Raw genomic sequence first — 17542 nt, 5'->3', positions numbered from 1 at the left:
TCTATGCCTGGCTTTCACCTTCAAAGCGAGAACCATGTGAAATATTCTGTCAGGTCAGAAAAACACCGATAGCTGTCCATCTTTAAAAGGTGCTTTGAGGATAATTCTTAATTTATAGTATAAACTTCCACTGGTGAAGTATAACCTCAGGGAAATTCATCTTACCTTTATGAAAACAATTATCCTGGCACTTGCTCTGGAAAGGATTGTAAGATTTCCTTTAAACCATCTTGATTTGTACACTGCTAAGGTTTTCCATTATCTTATTTAGATTTCTACGTGAATAATCTAAGCTCCATTTCCCTGCAAATCAAAGTGTAACCTTTTTTATTTTCTACAGATATTAATAACCTATTGCTTAGAGTATATCTGGGCTACTGAAGAAAATTTTAGTGCTGATAGTAAAGACTGAAGCAGAAATATATTTTTATGTGCTTAATTCAAACATGACATTTGTTCAATAATTTAGAAGAAGGGTTTATGTAGGGGAAAAATAAATATTATTTATCCTTCTGTAAGAATTTTTTTACAGCCATCACCCTTACAGGAAGTGGCTGAGCTCCAGAAATCAATATTCCAGCATATTTAAGCTTCTTATATAACTAGAACATGAAGTTTATAGAGCTATGTAAAATATCTAATTTTAAGAGTGTGACAACTGTTTAGTGTGATATATCTGTGATGTTTATGTTATCCCCAGAGGAATATATTGCTTGAGTATGGTTATGACATTTAGCATGTCTTCCCGCAGCCTGTATCATATCTCTGGTTGCCCTGGCCCAGGTGCAGGACCTGGGCATGAACTTGCATTGCTCTGGAAAAGGTTACCTGGATATATGTTCACTTGTTATCATGGCAAGTTTCTGAAGTAAGTAGTTTTACTAGTTTATTTACACACTTAATTCTTATATTAGCTTTTTGATTTCACAGAAATTTAAGTGAGTTCATAAGAGCCATAAACAATTTGGTAAACAGCAGAGGTATCTTTTTAACACATTCACATAGTGAATAAGAAGGAGAGCAGGGCAACCTGTGACCACCTTTGAAGACAGTAACTTAGTACTATTAATTTTTTTTTAATCTATAAAACTGATCAAGATCTCTAAGTTAAATGTAGTTTTCTGACTCAGATAAGTGGTGTAATGAAACATAAAGAATGTAAAGTCGCTATATTAAATGAATGGTGATTTGCATCAACCAATTATTTATTATATATACATTTAATCCAAATGTATCCCTTACAACTAAAAATTAATAGCTAGTTTTCTAAAATATAAATATCTTCTTAATTACGTATATTTATCTTTATGTACAAATCTTCAGTTGCATAGAAATTTTACATCACATTGGGTTTACTTTTTGCTTCTGATGATTTTATCTCTTCAAGCAGAAAAATTCAGTGTCCTTATTTGAGGGTGCAAATAAAAACGACAATGAGAGAGAACTCACTGCAAGCAGAATTTGTAATACAAATACTGAATTCTAATTAATTGATAATTACTATTCAAAGCACTAGATAATGTCACTCAGACTATCAGAATGCATTCCTTTGTATAAAGGAATTATCCAGTCTCTTCCTTCTATTTTTGTTATACAAATTTCAGATTTCCTTTCATGTTACTGTTAATTCCACATGAAAAAGAATTTAGAAATTCTCTTTCCTCCTTTCTTTCTTGTAGGTAAAGTATGTTTTAACATAATCATTGAATTAATTTCTTCCAGTTCAAATTTGTAACTGTTTTGCATTTTGCATTCCTCCTTTAGTCCATAATCTTTAACTTAAAAGGAATAAATATCTAGCTTTAAAAAAGTAATATTTAAAAATATTTGTTCTCAAATACACTTATATACATGATTAAATAAATATCAGGATATTCAAGAGACCTGTGCAAAGTCACACAACTGAGTGACTGAAAACACGAGATTTTTAGCACTCTGGAAGTAACTGGAAAAGCTTAGAGAATTCTTTGATATGGTTTATCATTATTTATTTAATTGACATAGAGCTTACTTTTTTTTTTTTTCCCCTCCAGTGCTTCCTGTAGCTTTCTCCCTATCCCCAAGCACCTATTATTTGATAACTTTTCATTTTATTTAGCTTTTTTCTTGTTTATTAATTTTGGGGAAAAAAAGTCATTGCAATTAGGAAAGATGTCTTGGGACAAAAAGCAAAGCCCTGCCAATATAGAAAGGTAGCACAGAATATAGTCCCTTGTGTTTTACCCATTTCATTTTAATTGTTTTGTGGAAGATCTAGCACATTGTGAAATAATCTCAAGAGAAAAAAGTGGAAATACCCTTTCTCATGTACAGTAAGTCATTCTTCAAATTCAGACTACACTGTCTTTTTCTCAATTTGATCTCATTATTTCTAGATATATCCCATTTGTATTCTTAAATAATTACTCTTGCCCCTTGGTGTTTACCTTCTTATTGCTTTTGACAGATATATCTCCTCCCCCTTCCCCCACTTAATTGTTGGTTAGTCAAGCTGTACATATTTAATCTTTCTTAGCTTTTCTTCTGTGTTAGCCCTTCCAACCCATTAAGCCTTTTTCCCTTCCTTTGCTCTGAATTCCTGTCAGCATGTCAAAGCACAAAAGATGGAGCTGATCATACTTGTCAAGTGTTTTCCAGTTCAAATTTGAGAGGGCAGTCTGACCTTCCTTGACCTGTTTATGCTAAGGTCTAGTTTCTGCACTCTGAGAATGCAATAATATCTTAATAGGGATTCATTGCTGCTACTACAGAATCTTCTAATAATAGCAAGTTTTATCAACTTAATTTAAAAACAATCCAAACTTTAAAGTTCACATTTTCATGAGTCTTTTGTTGTGGTACAAGTATCTGTTTAGATGGAGGGGTTATAATAATGAAAGGAAAAGCAGGAATAAAAATATTTTTGTGTTGTAACTTGAGAACTAACTGTGTTTGAAAGGACATTGTGAGCATAAGTGCACAGAAGGTTATGAGGATAAAGTGTAATGACTTGTTCCAGAACATAATGCTAATCTCTGATCATGAGCTGCAAAAGGGATTCTGCTACACAGATTACAACACCAAATGTAGACTGCACTAGTACAGCACCTCACATGGAAAAGATTCCCAAAAGTAGCACAACTGTCAGACAGATTGTATCTGCCAACCCCAAAACCAGTGTGGATTTTGTCTGGGTTTTGTTTTGGTTTTTACAATTAAATTGTTTTCACTTTAGAAGTCTGAATTAAGTTGATAGTGTTTATCTGAAACCACTGCCTATTGGCAGGTGATATTTCAGCTGAGAACAGATGAGCAGCTCTTGCTGTTTCTCTGATGCCACTGGCTTATGCAATCAAAATAAATTGCTGAGAATACCTCTTTGAATCAGGGATTTGTATTGACCAGCCTTGAATATGTAACACAAAAAGACCCAAGCTGAGAAGAAGATGGGAGATAAATTTTCTCACTAAATCAAACATATAAAACAACAACAAAAGAGATACAATTGTACTTTGTGTTACATGAACTAACCATGGAGATGATGTATTATATCCATACTCCCATGTTTATTGGCATGTTTCAGTTTCTAAAGAGATCTCCCATGTTTACTTGAATGGTTCAATTTCTAGAGGAAAAAAATCTAAAACTGTACAGATGGATCGAAATTGAATACACTGAAATCTATACATATCAATATTGTTTTACATTAATATAAATGAAAATGTTTTTTAAAAATATTTATATAAATGTATTTTCATCTATTCCTACACATCTTGATGAAAGCTTTAGCCAAATGTCTGTTTGTAGACTCTGGTACCCTACCAGCATTACAGTTTAATGTCTAAAAAAAAAAAATAATCATTCAAACTACGGGATTCACATTTAAATCTAAACATTCAATTTAAGTTCAGAATAATTAGGTAGCCTCTAAATACATAAGTCAAAGTGAGAAGGAAAAAAAAGGGAATATTCTATTCAAGAGGGTAATGACATCTTTATTAAAATAAGGTGCGCCTTTGAAAACAAGAACATGAATGGTATGTGCTGAATATACCTTCTCAAATATACTTGCTTGCCTATGGATTTTGGCTTCTGGGATGGCTTAATTCTGTATCTTTTCTTTATTTCTCTTTAAAATATTGCTATAACTCTAGTTGATTTGACTGTCTTTGCTCTAACTCCTTAAGCTTTCTACTTCTGACAGATTACAAGGGTATCATTAAGTAATGCAAGTTCATGTCTTATTAGTAGACAATCCTGTTGACCTTCATTTCCCCATGTCCCATCTTGCATTGCATTTTAGTGCTGACAGTCTCATTTTTACTTTTTCTAGGCTTTTAGCTTGTCACTTATAAAACAAGCCCAGAAAACCCTGAGAGCCCTGATCTCACCTTAGAACTATGGCTTTCCAAGGCAGGCTAAAGGGTAATGATCATAATTGTTTTTATTCTTCTGTTATTTATATCTGTATGCTATTATTTCAATGGAAATTAATCCTTTCTTTCTGAAAAGACTTTGAAGTATAAAGGGATAGGTAGTTTGTTCTCTTGTGGTTCTTAACTCTGGTGAGTGAAGACATAAGAACTATTTTTAAGTCTTACTGTTTCAGTCTTATCGTCTGGTCCATTCTGTGACTTTGATATTAAAGTCCCTCTACAGGTCTAATAGAGTCATGCATATATTAACCTGTGATGTTAATACTTGCTTACAGAGTTTAGCTCAATTCCTCATGTGTTTTTTCTCCTCTGCACAAATCTCTTTGACCTGGCTTTAATATGCATGATTTGATTGACCCCCCAACCAGTAATGTGTAAAGCCCTGAAACAAATAAGGTCTGGTAACAAAGCTAATCGCTCTCTAAATCTCTGTAAAACACGCTGGTATGAAAAGGACATAGCAATTTAATGCCAGAACCTTTGTTTTCTAGGCAAAAGGGTATTAAGCAAGCTTTCCCAAAGTACGTGTTGTACTGCCCTTTCATTTCAAGCCAATGAAGGAAGCAAAGGCATCATCTGCCATGGGGGTGAAAAGCTGCCAGGTATCTCAAAACCTCATCTTTCATCTTCAGTGAGGAAAACTGAAATTAATGCTGCTGATATGAAGGAAGGTATAAACTAGTATGAGTTAGAGATGTGGAACTTGATATAGATGTTCACCTAAAAATATGAAAGAGGAAAGTGGACCTCTTCAGTTGCATAAATCTTCTATACATATTAGCATAAATATGGCTTTTATTAAATTTCTAAATAGCCCTTCTGTTTTTTTTTTAAATAATCAAGTAATCTAGGTAATAACAAGTAATCTAAATAAACATCTCTTGGATCTTTGCTCTAGATAAATCTGTAGGTTTTATTAAAGAGTTCAAATATCTCTTACAACCTTTAAACCATCTGAACAATTTACCCTTACTCTGTTTTTTATCAAACATCGACAATATTAAATGAACTGTTGATTTTTGTCCTGAATTTTGTAATACAGTTTTGAGTTTAACTTGTTATAATAAGTTTGCAAGAAATAGCATTTTTTCTTCAATTAGGTGATTTATTTTTACCAGCACTTTAATGGAAGGTGCAAATTATTTTCTCTCTACCATACTCCTTTAGCAATTCTGTTTGACTTTGTCCACAGATTGATATCAAGTATAAAAACTTAATTTGTGCTGTGCCAGTGAATATCTATAGTTTCAGATATTGAAGGTCTGACTCCAGCCTCTCTAGGCAGGAGCAGTTGCAGATACAGGCCCTCAAACAAAGGCTGCAGAAAGGCAAGAGGGATCTTCCAGCTTTTCCAGATTATGTGCATATGCAGCAGGCAGGCTTTAAAAATGTGTCTCTGGACTTACAGGAAGAAAGACATGAGATGCAGTTGAATTAACAACAGAAATGATCGAGTCTTCTGAAATTTTTTTGTGATTAGCTTGTATGGATGAAGTTATAATTTTTTCTTCTCCTATGGGACACTCCGGTCTACAGCTGGGTCCCCGTGTGGCACTGCAGAAAGTAAAAAGGCAACAGAGAGAAAACACTTCTCTTAGCCATCTTATTATGTATAGAAATACAGTCACAGGAAGGCAAGTAAGGCTATGCAGAAAGTTATCTAAAAAAAAAACAACAACAAAAAAAGGAATATGTTGTTATTCCTAGAGATGAGAATGTGGTAACTTCTGTCCCACACCACAGAAGCATCGGAACAGTGAGATTAGCTGACATATGTTTGACAATAATCAGGAGTGACCCAAGCAGAGAAATGGAGCAAGCAGTACCATCACTAGATCTTGTCAAACTGCACTCATGCAGTGCTCTCCTGCATTGCATCTCAAAATGGGAAGAGGAACCCTGAGATGAGGTGTTCTCCCCAACTCTCCTGTCCATTTTGCCTTTGTGCACGGTACAGCTTACCTTCCGAGCAGGGAATTATGACAGTGGTTGTGGCTTCTCTAACAGGTCTTTGTCTCTAGAGAGTTGGTGGCAGCAGTTATGTTCATGTAGCTTTTTGATTATTTGGCACATGGAGCTAGAGAGAACCAGAGGAAAGGGGTGATCTGTAGTGCCTGGGAGAGTAACCAAAAAAGCAGGTGCTTTCAGCATGAGGGGAAAGAAACAGAGAGGTTGGCCTGGGGGGAAATGAGACTTAAAGGAGTTTTGTGCCTATACAGAAGCTTTATGTGCAAGGAGAAATGGGATGTTGACTCTGGTTAATGGGTAATGGGTTATGAGAGCTGGGAAAAGTAAAAGGAGGGATACCAGGAGTGACAGAAGAGGGGGTGGTGGGTATTTTGAGGTCACTACCTTGTCTTTGGTATGTACCATATGTTCGAATTCAGACCACTATTCCTAAATATCAGAATTGTTATTTAGATAGTACTTGCTACTGTACCGTACAGCCCAGTAGTTATTGGCAAGGATCAGGGTCAACCTAGAAATCACGACAGGAACTACAAATACAACTCTGAACCTCTGGATAAAAAGAAGTCAAAATCAACAGATTGTGAATCCAGCATGCCTGTTCTTTTTCATTTTGAGTAGCTTGGTATTTGAATGTTCCTCTTTGAATGATTTTTAATTTGATCCAGCCCTTATCTATTTTTCCCTGACATAAAGGCATAGCTGCCTTTAAGAAGTAAATAATCCTTCCTACTCTTATAGCTGTTGAGTTGTTTCATGTTAATCATTTTAAGTTAGTGCTTGATTGACAAACCAGCATACTTACGTCTTCTTTTTTTTAGGACATTAGTGTGTCCTTCACTTCTGAAACATAATTATATTATCATGTTGGAAACTGGAGGAAAAACGCCAGCCCAAGAGTTAAGATTGACTGTTGAACAAATAACAGACTTTCAATATTATAACCTCAGAGCAAAAATTAGCATGCCAGTTCCCCAGGCTATCAAACACACACAAGGCACAAAGGATCAGGATTTCATCCTGACAGATGTGTTATTGAGAAAATGACCACTTTTGGCTTTGTGATTATTTGCTCAGATGTTTAATCTTTACATGATACCAGAGCTTGCAGAAACTAGTTGCAAGGCTGCTCCTGTGTGCCTGAAGCACAGCATCTCGAGGCTGGAGCTCATTGAGCTCAGAAGTGAAGCAGTGGCCACTTGAATACACTGCCCTGACAATGAGGCAGCACCTAGAGATACAAGGGGGTCCAGTTTAACACACTGAACTCCTCATGCCAAATGGGCCAGACCTAAAAAAAAATCAAACCAAATAATTACAATTTGATCCAGCCCTTATCTATTTTTCCCTGACATAAAGGCATAGCTGCCTTTAAGAAGTAAATAATCCTTCCTACTCTTATAGCTGTTGAGTTGTTTCATGTTAATCATTTTAAGTTAGTGCTTGATTGACAAACCAGCATACTTACGTCTTCTTTTTTTTAGGACATTAGTGTGTCCTTCACTTCTGAAACATAATTATATTATCATGTTGGAAACTGGAGGAAAAACGCCAGCCCAAGAGTTAAGATTGACTGTTGAACAAATAACAGACTTTCAATATTATAACCTCAGAGCAAAAATTAGCATGCCAGTTCCCCAGGCTATCAAACACACACAAGGCACAAAGGATCAGGATTTCATCCTGACAGATGTGTTATTGAGAAAATGACCACTTTTGGCTTTGTGATTATTTGCTCAGATGTTTAATCTTTACATGATACCAGAGCTTGCAGAAACTAGTTGCAAGGCTGCTCCTGTGTGCCTGAAGCACAGCATCTCGAGGCTGGAGCTCATTGAGCTCAGAAGTGAAGCAGTGGCCACTTGAATACACTGCCCTGACAATGAGGCAGCACCTAGAGATACAAGGGGGTCCAGTTTAACACACTGAACTCCTCATGCCAAATGGGCCAGACCTAATCACAGAGACTGAGGGCAGGTTTACACTACCCAGTGCAGCATGACACAGAAGCTTTGCATTAATGAGCTCTGGCCGTGAGCCATGTTCATCCAACTCTATTGCTTATGATCTGGGTGCTAGATTAACCACAGCTAGATCAATGAGGTGCTGTGGGATGCAAGAGCTCCCTGGAAGAAGCAGCAGCCTGCTGAGCAGAGCTTCTTTATTAAGTGTGACAATTCTGGAGCCAAATCTGCTCCCTGCTCCCTTTTGCAAACCAGGTGTTGGAATGAATTTTAAAAAAAGCTTATCACATTTCCAATGAAACTTCTCTGGCTATTTGTGCTGTGATAGCATTTACCAAGGGCCTCACTCTGAGAATCTGAGAACAATGAAAGCTCAGGTTTTGGCATTGGTGTGCACCTGCAAGGTTGGTCAGCTCAAACCAATGCCAGTACAAGGAGAAGGACTTCTATCAAATTTGCCTCTACCCTCAAACTGGAGTGTAGTTGTGCCTCTTTAATTTTTTCCTAATAGCTGGCAAGTTCTCTTACATAAACCATGTTTTAATAAACCAGCTCAGATTAGTTCAGGGCTGGGAATTAATTTTCATCTTTCCTTTAAAATAGCCATGCCCTTAAGAGATAGGTCCTCCCTTCTCAGCTGCCTCCCACTCGGATATGGACCCAGGTCAAGATAGTTGGAAGAGTTCCTTTATTTAACATTTCTTCTACTTATTCACAGATTGTGACACTTGTGGCATAAACATGGATGGATGTGCCAGCAGAATGAGGTTGCTGTAGCCTCATCTCTAAGCACAGTGTGCTCTGCGATGGTCCCTGTGCTGCATGGCCTCAGCACCCGCAGAGGCAGCTGTGAACACTGTGCAGTAGCTTGAGCAAAGACATTGGAAAAAATGCTAAGATGAAAATGAAATTCTGCCATTTGCACAACTGCCTTGTCTAAGTATTAGCATAGAAAAGTAATTTTGTCTTAACTCACTAATGTCATTTTCCCAAATGTCTAAAGCAAATTTACCAAGTCAATGTGCAAGGATGTAAAGACATAGTCTAGTGAATCTGCATAGTCCTACACATCAAAGTAAATTACCATTTACATAAATATGAGATGAAATGGGTCAGTCACATGCGTAATAGCTTCTCTAGTATAGAATGGTAGCTATACAATGTGTTGTACAGTATGTAAATGAGTTACTTTTCCCACAGTTCATATTTAATTCACATAATGTTATCTCTCGTCATTAAAAAATAATATTCATAAGCATCAATTAAATGGACAGAAGTATGTGGGTAATCTGTAACTTTTTTATTATGTATTTTGAGCTGGTCTCCAGTAACTGTATACTTAAAAGATACTGTGGAATAAAACATGCATGTCAGAGAGATATGCAGTACTTCCACAAATCCTAACAGAATGCCTTCAGATTAGGAGACAAGCAGTGCAAATCACAGCAAGGAGATACGTTTTTAAACATGTAAAGCAATGTATGTAATAAAGGAATTGACTATTTATACACATAGTTTATTGTTAGGTGATTAAATATCAGTGCAAATATTTCTCAAAGTAACTGCTATGTATTTTAGCTTTTTTTTTTTTTTTTTTTTTTTTTTAATGTATATGCCCATGTAGATATCTCTGTGTAGAATGTTGGGCTTTACCCCTTATCACACATTGGTTTACTTACATTTATCTTGCTGCTGTTATTTCTGATTTGCGCCTAAATTACTAGGAGGGGATGGTTCAAGTCCCTTGTACTATAACTCTTGGTATAGTAGTACATCTCAAAGACACATCACATTTCAGAAATACCAGAGTGAATAGCTTTGAGACAAGGAAATAGTGATTGTCTGCACTACCATTGTTAGGTTTCAGCTCTGTTTCATAACATTGCTAGAAAATTTCTCAGTAATACATCTTTACTTGTATTCTGCATATTAACTTTGGACTTAGAATGGTTGGAATCAAGTAGCTTGTGTTTTTTCTGTTGTATTAAATGCATTTGTATTTCCAAATTCCAGAAAACCTGTTCCTGCATATCGCCCAGATGCCTCAGAGACAGGGGTTACATTTCCTGTTTTTTTTTAGTGCATTAGTGCAAAGGATAGAAAGGGCAAGAATATTTGGGCAGATTAGATTAACATATAACTCTGTCAAGGGCACACATAATGAATTTTAAGAAAGAAAACTTTCAGGCAAAATGTTGGGCAAAAATGGTTTTACAGTTATACGGAACATTATGTTTGCATCTTAGTATATTAAAAATCCAAATGCTGATTGCAGGAAAATTACATAATGGAAACTCCCCTGCTTGATGGAAAATAGCTGTCCTTGTGCATGAGGGCATATGCCAACATACTGGGAGTCCAGCCAAGATGACGGATCAGAAAAATGAGGTGCCAGATTTGCAGCACCCATAAGGCATCATGGCAGAATACCAGAATGGCAAAAAAATCCAAGTTTGGTATGCATAATTGACTTCATGGGATGTCATTTTTTTCCTCCAGTTAGAGGAAATCACATATTTAAAAGAACAACCTATGCACTCACAGATATTATTTTTTCATGAAAATGCAAGCTGGAATACTTTGAGCAAGTACAATGTCTCTTTTTGATCCAATAGTATTCCTATAAAATATTTTTAATCCAGTCATCTGTTAATATTATTCCAAATTCTAAGGAATAGACTCAATCACATTTTAAGAAGGAAGGAACATTTCTTTTGCAGTCCAACCCAAAACTTAAGGAGGAACTTGGATACCTTTTCACTGAAATTTCTCTACGAAATCACCAAGGGGAAAATTCCTCTTCTCTGTCTGCAGTCAGTTCTTCTCAACTATACCAACAGAGGTGACAGATTTAGTGATTTCTTTCACTCAGTGAAAACTCTAATTAATAATGGCTGTAATATGGCAATTACAACACAAATATAGTAAAAGTATGTTTAATGCTTAGTTTAATTGTTATTCTGTTTTGGTAATCATTTATCTTTCCCCAAATTTAAAGCTTTACAGAGTTAATGAATGGCTTTCATCTAACTTCTGTAATTTTCCATTCTATATATTGTTAATTAATTTCAGTGAACACAGGATAAGAGAATATTACTATCTGCATCTCAAGAAAAGAATCCTACCCTGGGAAATGTTGCTATGTATGGAAACAGAGTATTGCAATCTCACTGTTTTTTTTTATGTGGGTAAAATACTAAATGATATGAAATCATGTGAATCTGGAAAAGGTCTTGAGAGAATTAATTATTTTCAAAATTAATAAATGAATGCTCTTCTTGTATTACACATTTTAATAAGAAAAAGTTAATTTTAAGTTTTGAGGGATAATGTACTACCAGAATGTTCCTAAAACCGTTAGGCATTTCATTCTAGCTAAAAGGTATTGAGAATTACTTTGACTATTTTACTTGTCTTCTTATGTATATTTTTATGTTTTCCTATATATACATATACATACACACACGTTTTCAAATATACATAAACACACGCATAAGAAAACAAGCAAAATATGTATGTTTGTTTTTATATATATACATACAAACACAAACTTGTGCATGTAGGTTTTTTTAATATATATTTTTCCAGGGTGAGACTGATCCTGCAATTCTCTCTTTACAAAACCCCCTTCTGCTCCCCACTGTTAAATGAAGTGACTTCTTCTGCTGGACTCGGGTGGCCCATCTGTCTGAGTCATTCTTGTGCTGACAGAAAATGCAGAAAACTATTTTTTTACAGTTGGCTACTCTTGCAAGCAATTAATATCATATAGAGTTACATACTAACACATGGACACAAGTAGGAAGCAGAAATTATGGTCCTTACCTATAATCAAAGTTAAAGGCAGCATGAACAAAAACGAAACAAAAAAGCATGTGAACCACTACCATGTTGTTTATTACTGTCATAAACAGTAGGAGGAAAAAAAAAAAAAAATTCCCCCATCTAGTTGCTTTATTAGTTTACTTTGAGGGAAATATGATAATTATGGTTTTAAAAGCATGGCCCTTAGCACTGAATTGTTTTTTAGTTATGTTCCACTCCAGATATGTTCATGATGTTCCCCCCGACAACACACCCCTGAAGTTTGGAGAACAAGGAAACTTAAACAGTACTGAAGTAGAAAGTCAGAGGAGCTCTTGCCCATAAAACCTTGAAGAATTTTTCCTGCATATTTTAACCTTTCCCTATGAGATGCATTTAAATAAATCTTTAATATAGTAGCAGTGTTCTGGTCATGACCTGCAGTTGCTCAGGTTGCATAGCAGCTTTCCTCAGTTTCCTTTAGTCTCAGAAACCTTCACCATTCAGACTAAAAATCCTGTTTGTTCTCTACCAGGTGGTCAATTTTAATGGCAAAACTAGTAATGTCATTTCTCAATGAGGAGAGAATGAATAAACACACAGCTCTTTCCGTTGCAAAATTACTGCATCTGATCTTTTTCTATTTTTTTTTTTTAACTTAAATACAACATTTTAGAGGTGATTTTCTTTTGCCTCTTGCTAGTGTGCAGACGCTGAATTGTATTCCTGAGGATTACTGCACTGTTTTCTGCACTTCACTGTCATTTTATAGTGCAAACTCATATATATTTAGCTATAAGGAAAAGAGCTGGGAGGGGATGGTATTGTCAGAAAGCAATGAAGCAAAACTTAGGATGCTTGGATTTAGCTTCTAACTGGGCTGTTCATGCCTTGAATGGTTGAGCTGCTTCGGGACCGATCTTTCAAAAGCACCTGCAGGCTTTCCAAGTGCAACTCCCCTGGCTTTTTGGAAAAAAGTCACATATTTCTTCTCTCAGCAAATTTCCAAAGTATTTTTGGTACTTCCTAGGAGAGATGGCCATGTAATAAGATGTTTATAAATTCCACTGAAATTATTTTGTAAAAACGGAGATGATAACACTTTTCTTTTTGCCCTTTATCTTCTTCCTTTGTGAGAGAAACTGTCTTTTCTTGCACTTGCTTAGGACAATGAAGCTGGGAGCTGAATAGCCATCTGCTGAATAGTGATGTTGATTCTATGGACAAATTTATACTTCCTATGCTCTCCATTTAACAATCTGAAGGAACTGGGTCACAAATGGTAAGTTGCTCAAGGGCACCAAATGTCACAAGAGGAATAGATGGCTAAGTATTTCCACAGACCGCTGACATGCATTAATGAAATAAATATAAGGGACTGTGTTCGCTGGGGAGTTGCTTTAAATCAGTGATTTAAAGCTCCCATTAGGAAAACCTTTGGAACCATGCTTAACTTCCATCACAGGCAGAACTGCATTTTCTTCACTGGGACTTGAACTCACATTTAAAATTAAATGTGTATTAAAGGCTGCATTTTCTAAAAGATGCCTAACATAAAACTTTGGAGTAAATTATGAGTATCTGAAACCAGTTTTGTATGTGAAAAGTTATGCAATTTTAACTTCAGTGGTCATTGCCAGATCCACTTTTGCATGTGCAAAAATACTTAAAAATGCACCCTGCTGAGAAAATACAGTGTTGTAGATGCAAAATACAATCCAAATGAGATTGTTCTAAGTTATTTGCATTCTGTATACTGCAGAATATCATGATAGAAAGTTACATTCTTAGTATTAAAAAATAAAATAGATTAACTGTTGATTTGTTTTTTTTTCTTCATACCAAGAATGCAAACGTAATTCTGATTAGTCCTGATTTTTCCTAGTAATTAATGGAAGTTATATTAGGTCCACAGATAACACATTTTGATGTTGTATAACCTTGTCTTTTGAAATCTGTTTCCATTTTAACATATTACAAACTTTATTCAGGGATTTCCAAAGATGTTTTTGAGTGTAGAGGTGGGCAATAGTTTCTAAGTGTTATCTGAGTATCATCTGGCTTTGAATTATTTCAGTCATTGAAATACCTCTGGCACCTTTGGATGATTTGTCAGTGAACTAATATTCAGATAATAGGTTTGGGGTGGGATAGAATACTTATAGATGCAAAGAGATAATTATGAAAATTCACAATGAGATACCAGTTTCCTACATTTATTATGCAAAGTTAATAATGTTGTGATGCTTAAAATACCTATAGAGAGATATGTATGCAGGCAACATAATTTTCTCATCAAATTTAAGCAAGCAGGTGTGACTTTTCTCATGCTGTTATTTTCAATTTTGTTTAAGGACTTGCTGTAAATAGTCTTAGTCTTTTATGTTTTAGAAAACAGACAGTATGCAGAATTCTCTTTTTTTTATATCGTGACATGCTGCTTTTCCTTCTGGTTCAAGCAATCTGATGCAGGGGAAAAAAGGAGACCATCATTAGAAAGTGTTCCTGTCACAAGTCTGACATGGGTATTGTAAAAATTTATAATAGTAATTGTAAAATGTTTGGGTTTTTTATACAATTATATGCCACATGCACTGTAAAAAGGCACACCAGGAAGAACTGCTATTCCTATACTTTTTCGGACATCCAGTGAATATGCAAAGGGGCTTGAAGGCATCTTTTATTCTGCAGGAGATGGGTCTGGAGTACACTGGTGTCTAGACTGGCTTCTTTAGCCAGCTGGTCTTCCAATAAATCACAGGTTGTTCAGGGGGATCACTTAAGACCTACTTTAACACAGGGTAGAGATTTTTGGCAGGTTTGGGATGGGGGCAGGAGCCCCCCAGGTGGATTTAACTTGGACAGCTACAATGTTTGTCACAAGTCAGTTCACTAGGAAAATTATAATCTTTTGTGAAGTGACTTTCTTGGGCCAGTCACTTGTATTTCCCAGCCTCGATGAATTCTCTACGTATCTGCCCAACTACTGCCTCTCCCTGAAAAAGCTGCAGATAAATTTTCAAGCTCTCTTCAGTCCTCCAGAGGACTTTTATTCTGCAGGAGATGGGTCTGGAGAAAGGGGACTGAGGTCCTGCTCCTGGTCTTGGCACTGTGAAACTTGAGTTCCTCATAGGGAAGCATCAAGAGACATCAGGCTTTTGGAGCTATCTTTTTATAACAGCTTTTGCAGGCATATAGTACACTGGTGTCTCTCCTCTTGAACAGAATACTATATAAAAAGCAGTTTCTGGGATGTGCAAGGATCCTTCTTGCTGCTATTTATCGCTCTGAACACCCTGGATTATAACAGTGAAGCATATAAGATTCAAACTTATGTTTTAAACTATATATTTATTTTGCTATATTATATTTGCATATGCTGAAATTATACAACCTTTATAACCATCCCAAATTATGTGTACAGAGTAGAATTGGGACTTTTTTCCATCAATAGATATAACCAGGTCTATTATTTTTCTCCTGCAAATGGCTCCCAAGTTGACCAAAAAACCAAATGGATTCTTTTAAAAAGCGTAATTTGTGACTGTTTTCAGTTTTGGTTGTTTCTGAGGAAGTGTTGCACCTTTAATTCATTGTTTGTTGTAATGGGGTATTTCCTCACTGTACCATTATAAGTTATGATACAGATCCAGCTGAGTCCTTGGAACTGAGTGTAAATTTAGTAGTAAAGTTTCTTGGGAATGCAGAACTTAATGAATAGGAAATTTATAAACGATTGTATTTTACTGAAGCAATATGCTTTTAAGCTCTTTGTTCTGAATACTATCCCTTGTGTACAGCTTCAAAAAAATCCTTTGGGGGTGATGAGCAATGCACCAGAGTGAACAGAAGCTGGATTTGGAGAGAAGTCAGGATGTTTCTGATCACTTTGGAAAAAGACAATGTCATTATCCTAAGTGAACACCAAAATAATCTATGGGGTGGAAATTGCAAGATAAGGCTGAAGGTTCATTTTTAATCCTTCATCCAAATGCTTTAGACCATCTTAGGAATGATTGTGCTAGTTTTACAGACTGTTGTATTTTAAATAAATATCGTAATAGAAGATACTAAAAATCACTGTGGCTTTAGGTAATGTTTTTAATGTTCAGCTCTGTTTGGCACATCTGTCAGGAGCCATGGGAAAATAGCAAATTAAAAAGATCCACAAGATATACACACCCCAGTGTCTGGGAGAGACAAGTCATTTGGGTAGGCCTTTTTTTTCCGCATGCTCTGACCCAAATAGCTTATTTTTCCCCTTTGATTTCAAACACACGAGAAGTTATTTGCTATTTGCAGATCATGTTATTTGGGTCAGAGCACTGGAGTAGGCCTGAAGTATCTGAATGGGTTGAGGTTTTTTTCTTTGTTTGCACCAGCTCTGTTCTGCTTCACTGCTGCTCCACGTGACAGCGTCAGCGACCAGGGCCAAATCCCCGATCCCAGCACAGCAAACTCCATCTGGGTGGGAGTGCAGGTGGGGTGACTTTGCCTGCGGGTGCACGGGGCACATCTCTTTGCAAACAGGATGAAACATTAGTTGGCAAAGAACAGGAGCTGCACACAATGCACATGATCTCTGATAAGCCACTTGATGCGGCATTTCTTAAGTGAAAACATAATTCAAAAATTATCATGGATGAGAACTCTGGCATTAGGCAATGACAAGTAAAGGGTAATGATCAAAGAAGTACTGCAGCTAGCAGAGAGCTGCAGGAATCATCACTTAGTCCAGTCGTCCTTAACATCTGTGGAAGAGCAGGAGCAGCATATTAGTATTTTGGAGTGGATAGTTAGCTGGGAAATGTTAAAAATACCCATAGAGATAAGGAGAGAGGACTGAAGTGGATCTGGGAAAAGATAAAAACTGCTGCTTGGAAAATTATCTGAAACAAGGAAAATGTGGGGAACAGTGATAATGACATAGACTTCAGAAAAGCAAAAGAGAATAGTTTATTAGATGGGCCTCTGTATGTCAGTGTAAAAGACAAAAAACAGTTTGGGTTTGTATATGCAGAATTAATGAGCTGGGAAAGAAATTCTAGTGAGAGAGAATGCAATATGCATACATTCTCCTCCTGCTGAGTCTGGTAACTTTTTCTGTAACTCAAAAGGGAGTCACAGAGAAGACATCTGTCAGGCAAAGACCTCTGCTTTGGAGCTGGTTCTCTAAGTAGATGTGTGAACTTGAAGTTCAGACAAAACATTGTGGTTCATGCCTCAGCAAGGAGTGTCCTGTAGTTCTCTGTGTCTGCATCCTTCTCCTTCCCTTTTCCTTTCCTTTTTCTTTTCCTTTCTCCTTTTCCTTTTCCTTTTCCTTTTCCCTTTCCCTTTCCCCTCCCCTCCCCTTTCCCCTCCCCCTCCTCCTCCCCCCCCTCCTCAGCCCCC

The sequence above is a fragment of the Chaetura pelagica genome, unplaced genomic scaffold (genome assembly GCF_000747805.2).
Source record: "Chaetura pelagica isolate M959 unplaced genomic scaffold, ChaPel_1.0 scaffold221, whole genome shotgun sequence".
In the NCBI taxonomy this organism is placed as follows: domain Eukaryota; kingdom Metazoa; phylum Chordata; class Aves; order Apodiformes; family Apodidae; genus Chaetura; species Chaetura pelagica.
The sequence above is the reverse complement of the archived record's forward strand: the minus strand, read 5'-3'. Positions refer to the sequence as shown.